We start from the raw sequence: 6,488 nt of genomic DNA, 5'->3' as shown, positions 1-6,488 counted from the left end.
GTGGAAGAATCCGAGCAGCGCTTGGATCGGCATGCGAGCGCCATTAGGACTTTACAGGCAACTACCCGTCAGCTTGCCATTGCTCACCGAACGACCCTTTACAAACTCTAGGACCAGGAGAACAGCAACAGACGTAATAACGTTCGGATTAGGGGCCTACCTGAAGCAACTGGGGATGATGACCTCTTACCGTCCATCAGAGGCATTTTCAACAGCCTCCTCGGCCGAGCGGCGGATGCTCCCTTAAAGATTGACCGGGTGCATAGAGCTCTCCGGCCCCGCAACCTCACCGCTGACACTCCACGAGATGTTATCTGCAGGGTCCACCATTACCCCGAGAAGGAGCTGATCATGCAGAAGGCCAGGGGCTCCACACCATTCGATTTTGATGGGGCGATGCTATCCTTTTTTCCCGATTTGGCAAGGGAGACTTTAGATAGACGCAGGGCCCTGCGTCCCCTTACGGAACTGCTCAGGGCGGCGTCCATTAAATATAAATGGGGCTTTCCGGCGGCCCTGATTGCTTCTAAGGATGGCAGAACCGCGATACTTCGCTTCCCAGAAGATCTGGCCAGATTCTGCAAAGACCTGAATATCAATGTCCCGGATCTACCTGGCTGGCAGGATGGCATCCCACCTTTACCAAGCGGGGCCGACCATAGATGGCAGAAAGCGGGCCGTGCCCGACGCACCTCCGACCAGGATCACCGCCCTTGAATCGACAAAGTGCCTTGTCGTTTGCTTCCCCTCCTGCACCGGATTCTTGGCTGCAGTCGCAGGGATTACTCCCCTGTTGAGAGTGAGATATCTTCCCTGCCCTGGATGTAAGTAGGCATGGACCGCTTATGGCGGCTGCTGGACCTTGCTATGCTGCTGGTAGGATGTTGATTGCAGTGTCTACTGCTCCTTTGTGCCTCCCATGGGGCCCCTACCCGAGGTTGGACACTGCTATGTTTTTGCTCTGGGTCCTCTGATTTTGTTTACATATGTTTTGTTTAATGCTGTTTTTTCCCTTGTTTTAGTTTTGGTTGGGTTGCGGTTTCCCCTTGCATACTATGCTGCCCTGGATCTGTACCCTATCATACATGTGTACTACTGTTATCCATATTGGATGTTACGAGTTATCTGCTGTAGTGTCGGCACCGGGCCACTGGGCTGTGCTTCAGACCCCCATGGAGCGGTTTGCGCCCAGTTGCCTGAGTCCCGCCTCCCACTTTTTGAACGAGGGCTGTTTGGCGCGGGGCCCCGGTGTCCTTGCCCCTTATGGGGTGGGGGGCGCGGGGGCCCTGTGTCGAGCGTGCAGCCCGCTCTTGCACGGCATATTTATGCGTGCAACACTAGCTGTTATCAGACAGTATTTTTTCTGGTATTTTTGTGCTCTGTTTTTCCCACTGTCCCGTGGTCTTTTTTCCTTCTGTCCCTTTTCCCTCTTTTTTTCTTCTCTACCCCTCCTCCCTTGGCTCCTTCCGATACCCTCCCCTACCCCCCCCCCCATTTAGTTGTGGTCTGCCTCTGCATTGTACTGGTTGTATTATGGTGATCGCGGTTCCTCTTCTAGAGACCTCATGGCCACGGTGAACCTTGTATCTTTTAACATAAGGGGCCTCCATGCTCCGGGGAAGAGACACAATTTGTATAGAGAGCTGGATCGCCTGTGGGGGGACGTGGTCTTCCTCCAGGAGACCCACCTCACACACACGACTTTGGTCAGACTACACTCCCCAAAGTACCCCACGTGGTACTACAGCCTTTCAGATGTCTCCAAAGCAAAGGGTGTGGCCATTGGGCTCTGTGGGGGAACCGCGTTTACACTTGAATCTATGTTGAGCGATCCTGCGGGACGCTTCTTGTTTCTCCGGGGCACCCTGGGCAGCATGCCATGTACTCTTGCTACCTTATATTCCCCTAACAAGGATCAAGCAAGTTTTCTTGCCTCCACACTCAACTCCTTGCGGAGTTTTGCCCGTGGCTGTATCCTCCTAGCGGGCGACTTTAATGTTGCGCTGGAACCTGCTCTGGACACCTTTAGGGGTGGCTCTTCTTTATCCGGCAGAAGATTAAAGTTCATACGCTCATGACTCCATGACCTGCAGTTGATGGATGTCTGGAGAATTACTCACCCACGGGAAAGGGATTTTACTTACTATTCTTTGGTACACCAAACGTACTCCAGAATTGATTTTGTGTTTGATTGATCACCAACATCTACCGCTAATAGTGAAGTCAAACATTGAATCCTCTCCCTTATCAGATCACGCACCTATCTCGCTAACTATCAAAGTAGAGTCCCTACCCCTGAAATCCACTAATTGGAAGTTGAATGAAGATCTGATATCCGAGGAGTTAGACAAAAAGGTGATAGGCGAAAATTTAGAATTTTACTTTAGGACTAATGTGAGCCCTGATGTTTCCCCCGGGAGTGTTATGGGAGGCCCACAAGGTGTTTATTAGGGGTAAGTTCATTGAATTGGGATCTAGGAAAAAGAAGGAGCGTACACTACGACAAACTACCTTACTACGTGAAATTGAAGGCTTAGAACGCCAACACAAACTAAATCAGACCCCGGCCCTTTTCCACACCCTGACTGAAAAACGGGAGACACTGAAGTCCCTCCTAGATTTGGACCAAAAGCGACGCTCTCGGTTAGTGGCTCAATGGTTTTACGAGTGGGGTGATAAACCCAGTAGGTTATTGGCCAATTCGGTGCGACAGCGTAAGAACGCTGCGTTTATTGCTAAGGTTAAAAACCCCACAGGAGACCTGGTGTTTGACACCCCCCACATAGCCAAGACGTTTAGGGACTTCTATCAACACCTGTATCAGGTGCACCAGGATATCAGTGATGGGGAAACAAGGGGGCGCCTTATCCGGGAATATTTGGCCTGTGCCGACCTTTCCACGCTCCCAGCGGCAGTCTTGGCTTCCTTAGAGGGTGAGTTTACATCGGCGGAGCTCCTGGGTGCCATGAAGGGCATGGCCTGTGGCAAGGCCCCAGGGCCTGATGGCCTCACGGTGACTTATTACCGATCGTACGCTGACATACTGATCCCTCACTTGACCAACTATGCTAACGTGACTTTGACCGGCGGAGATCTGCGTCCGGAAACCACCCATGCCCACATCACTGTTATCCCCAAGGCGGGCAAAGACTCCAGTGATTGCGTGAGTTACCGCCCTATTTCGCTATTGAACATTGATGCAAAAATTTATGCTAAAGCCATTGCAAACCGACTGCTCTCCCTGATACCACAATGTATCTCGAAAGACCAGACGGGGTTCATCCCGGGTAGGGAAGCGTGGGATAACTCCCTGCGCACACTTTCCCTGATGGGGTATGTGCGGCGGACTTCCCAGCCCACCCTGTTACTTTCCACAGATGCTGAGAAGGCGTTTGACAGGGTGGACTGGGAATATCTTATGGTAACGCTGACGCACCTAGGAATTGGCCCCTCTTTGCGCTCCCAAATATCGGCCTTATACCACCGTCCCGCTGCTCAAATACGAATTAATGGCACCCTTAGTGACCCCTTCTCCTTATACAATGGTACCCGCCAGGGATGCCCACTCTCGCCAATTTTGTTTGCGATCTCCCTAGAACCATTTCTGTCCCTCATTAGGCGCAACCCGAGTATACATGGTATATCGATAGGCAAAACAGAACACAAATACGCAGAGTACGCTGATGATATACTATTTTATGTTCAACAACCGCTGATCACCCTCCCTAATCTTATGTCTGAATTCTCGGCTTATGGCTTGGTTTCGAATTTTAAAATTAATATGTCCAAATCAGAACTATTAAATATTTCTGTCCCCTCTCGACAGGTGTCTCACCTGAAACGGAACTACCCCTTTACCCGGCAGACGAGATCTATGAAATATTTAGGTATTCACCTCACGCCCTCCCTGTCGTCCCTATTCCGCGCTAACTTTATACCTCTACTTAACACGCTTAGGTCAGATATCCAGAAATGGTCCCAGCTGCGACATTCTTGGCTGGGTAGAATCAGGATGGTCAAGATGAATTTGCTGCCCAGGGTGCTCTTTATACTTCAGATGATCCCGTTCGGGATACTGGTGTTTTTTTTTACGATCTTGACCTCTATGGTGTATAGATATATATGGAATAGGAAAAAACCCAGACTCCCTAGGTCTCTCCTCACCCGCCTTAAGTGCGCTGGAGGATTAGCAGTGCCAGATTGTAAGCTTTATTATCGATCCATTGTGTTGACTAGGCTCTCTGACTGGAAATACTGCAAGGAGGCTAAATTATGGGTTAATCTAGAGACAGACCTCTGTGGCACTGAACTTTCCACGCTGATGTGGATCCCGAGGAAATTCCGGACTCTCTTGCCTACTACATCGCCGCTAACGCAATCGACCTTGATGGTATGGGACTCTCTGCGTAAGGCACATGGATGGGCGTATAATTCCCCTCTGATGCCCTTGACAGGACACAATTACTTCCCGCCAGGCAATATGGACCCTCAAACTCATGGCATCTGGGCAATAAACTCTACCTGCATCAAATTGCCGACCCCTCCGGTATTTTACCACTCTCTACCATCATGGGCACATCTCCCATTTCTTATATGGACCGCTGGAAACATCATCAATTAATGGCCTTTGTTCATTCACTCCCAAAACCCTTACGCTCCTTGGCTGAGCTTACACCTTTGGAAACCGCATTTTCTGATACTCACCCAACTGAGAAACCAATCTCGTACTTCTATCACGAACTGCTGTCCCTCACCTCTACCAGCACCCCTACATTCCTACGCATCTGGGAACAGGATCTACAAATGGAACTCTCGCTGACCCAAAAATCGCATATTCTAGCCTTGGCACATACCTCCTCTGGATCCTCTAAAACATCGGAAATGGCGTATAAACTTTTAACCAGATGGCATTACACACCTGTGGTATTACATAGGTTTTTCCCCCTGACATCACCACTGTATTGGCGGGAATGCGGTGAGAGAGCTACCCACGCTCATATTTGGTGGTACTGCCCGAGGATCCATCTATTCTGGCTAACGGTTTTATATTGGATTAAAGAGATCCAGGGATGGGAGGTCCCTAATGATCCTTGGTATGTTTTGTTCCACTATACGGGGAAGCCAACAGGCCCTTATAAAAGATCAATTACACCCCACCTTCTTAATGCCGCAAAAACCCTCATTCCACAATTTTGGAAACTGAGGAAGATCCCTACGCTCCGACGTTGGTTACTCAACGTGGATAACACTTATTACATGGAGGACCTGACCCTCTCCCTCCGTGGCAAATCCGAACTAGCGAAAAAAATTTGAGCCTGTTGGGTTGCCTTTAAATATTCTTCCAGCTATGCAGATATAATGTCTCAACCACTATGATTGTAATCCTAGCACTTAAGGTTCTTACTGTAATTTTGGAGCTGGTATCAGAGGCGGACCTGAACCCCCCCCCTTCCCACCTCCCCACCCCTACATTCCCCACCCTTTTCTATGTTCTTTATTTCCTGCCCCTTTTTTTTTCTCTTTCTTTTTACTCTCTCCATCTCTGTCTATTGTGCTTCCTTTCCTAAAACTGGAAGAGAGGGATGTACTCTCATTGCCGCAGAGGTTTGATGGTTCCAGCAGCGGTGATTTGTAGTGATCACTTAGCCATGTGACTTTGGAATCTTGCCGGTGGTTCATGTTACTATACTACTTCTGCTGTCTTGGCCCTTATGGGCGTTACCTTGCCTTGAACCATAGTTACTGATAATGTAATATGACTGTCCCCTGTGCTGGTTCACGTATTGTCTTTTATGTTATTGTACATGCTTCTTTTCTTCAATAAACATTAATTAAAAAAAAAAAAAAAAAGAATGTAGTGGTCAGGAGAATACCATAAAGCACAATATATAGAGTACAAAAGGTCAGGAGTATGTAACGTACAACATGACACTTAGGATGCAGAGATCAGGAGAATACCATAAAGCACAATATATAGAGTACAAAAGGTCAGGAGTATGTAACGTACAACATGACACTTAGGATGCAGAGATCAGGAGAATACCATAAAGCACAATATATAGAGTACTAAGGTCAGGAGTATGTAACGTACAACATGACACTTAGAATGTAGTGGTCAGGAGAATACCATAAAGCACAATATATAGAGTACAAAAGGTCAGGAGTATGTAATGTACAACATGACATTTAGAATCAAGGGATTGGGAGAATACCATAAAGCACAATATATAGAGTACAAAAGGTCAGGAGTATGTAACGTACAACATGACACTTAGGATGCAGGGATCAGGAGAATACCATAAAGCACAATATATAGAGTACAAAAGGTCAGGAGTATGTAACGTACAACATGACACTTAGGATGCAGGGATCAGGAGAATATCATAAAACACAATATATAGAGTACAAAAGGTCAGGAGTATGTAACGTACAACATGACACTTAGGATGCAGCGGTCAGGAGAATATAATAAAGCACAATATATAGAG

This window comes from Lithobates pipiens, unplaced genomic scaffold (genome assembly GCF_037356315.1).
Source record: "Lithobates pipiens isolate NorthernLeopardFrog02 unplaced genomic scaffold, aLitPip1_a1.2 Scaffold_18, whole genome shotgun sequence".
NCBI lineage: Eukaryota > Metazoa > Chordata > Amphibia > Anura > Ranidae > Lithobates > Lithobates pipiens.
Note: the sequence above shows the minus strand (reverse complement) of the source record.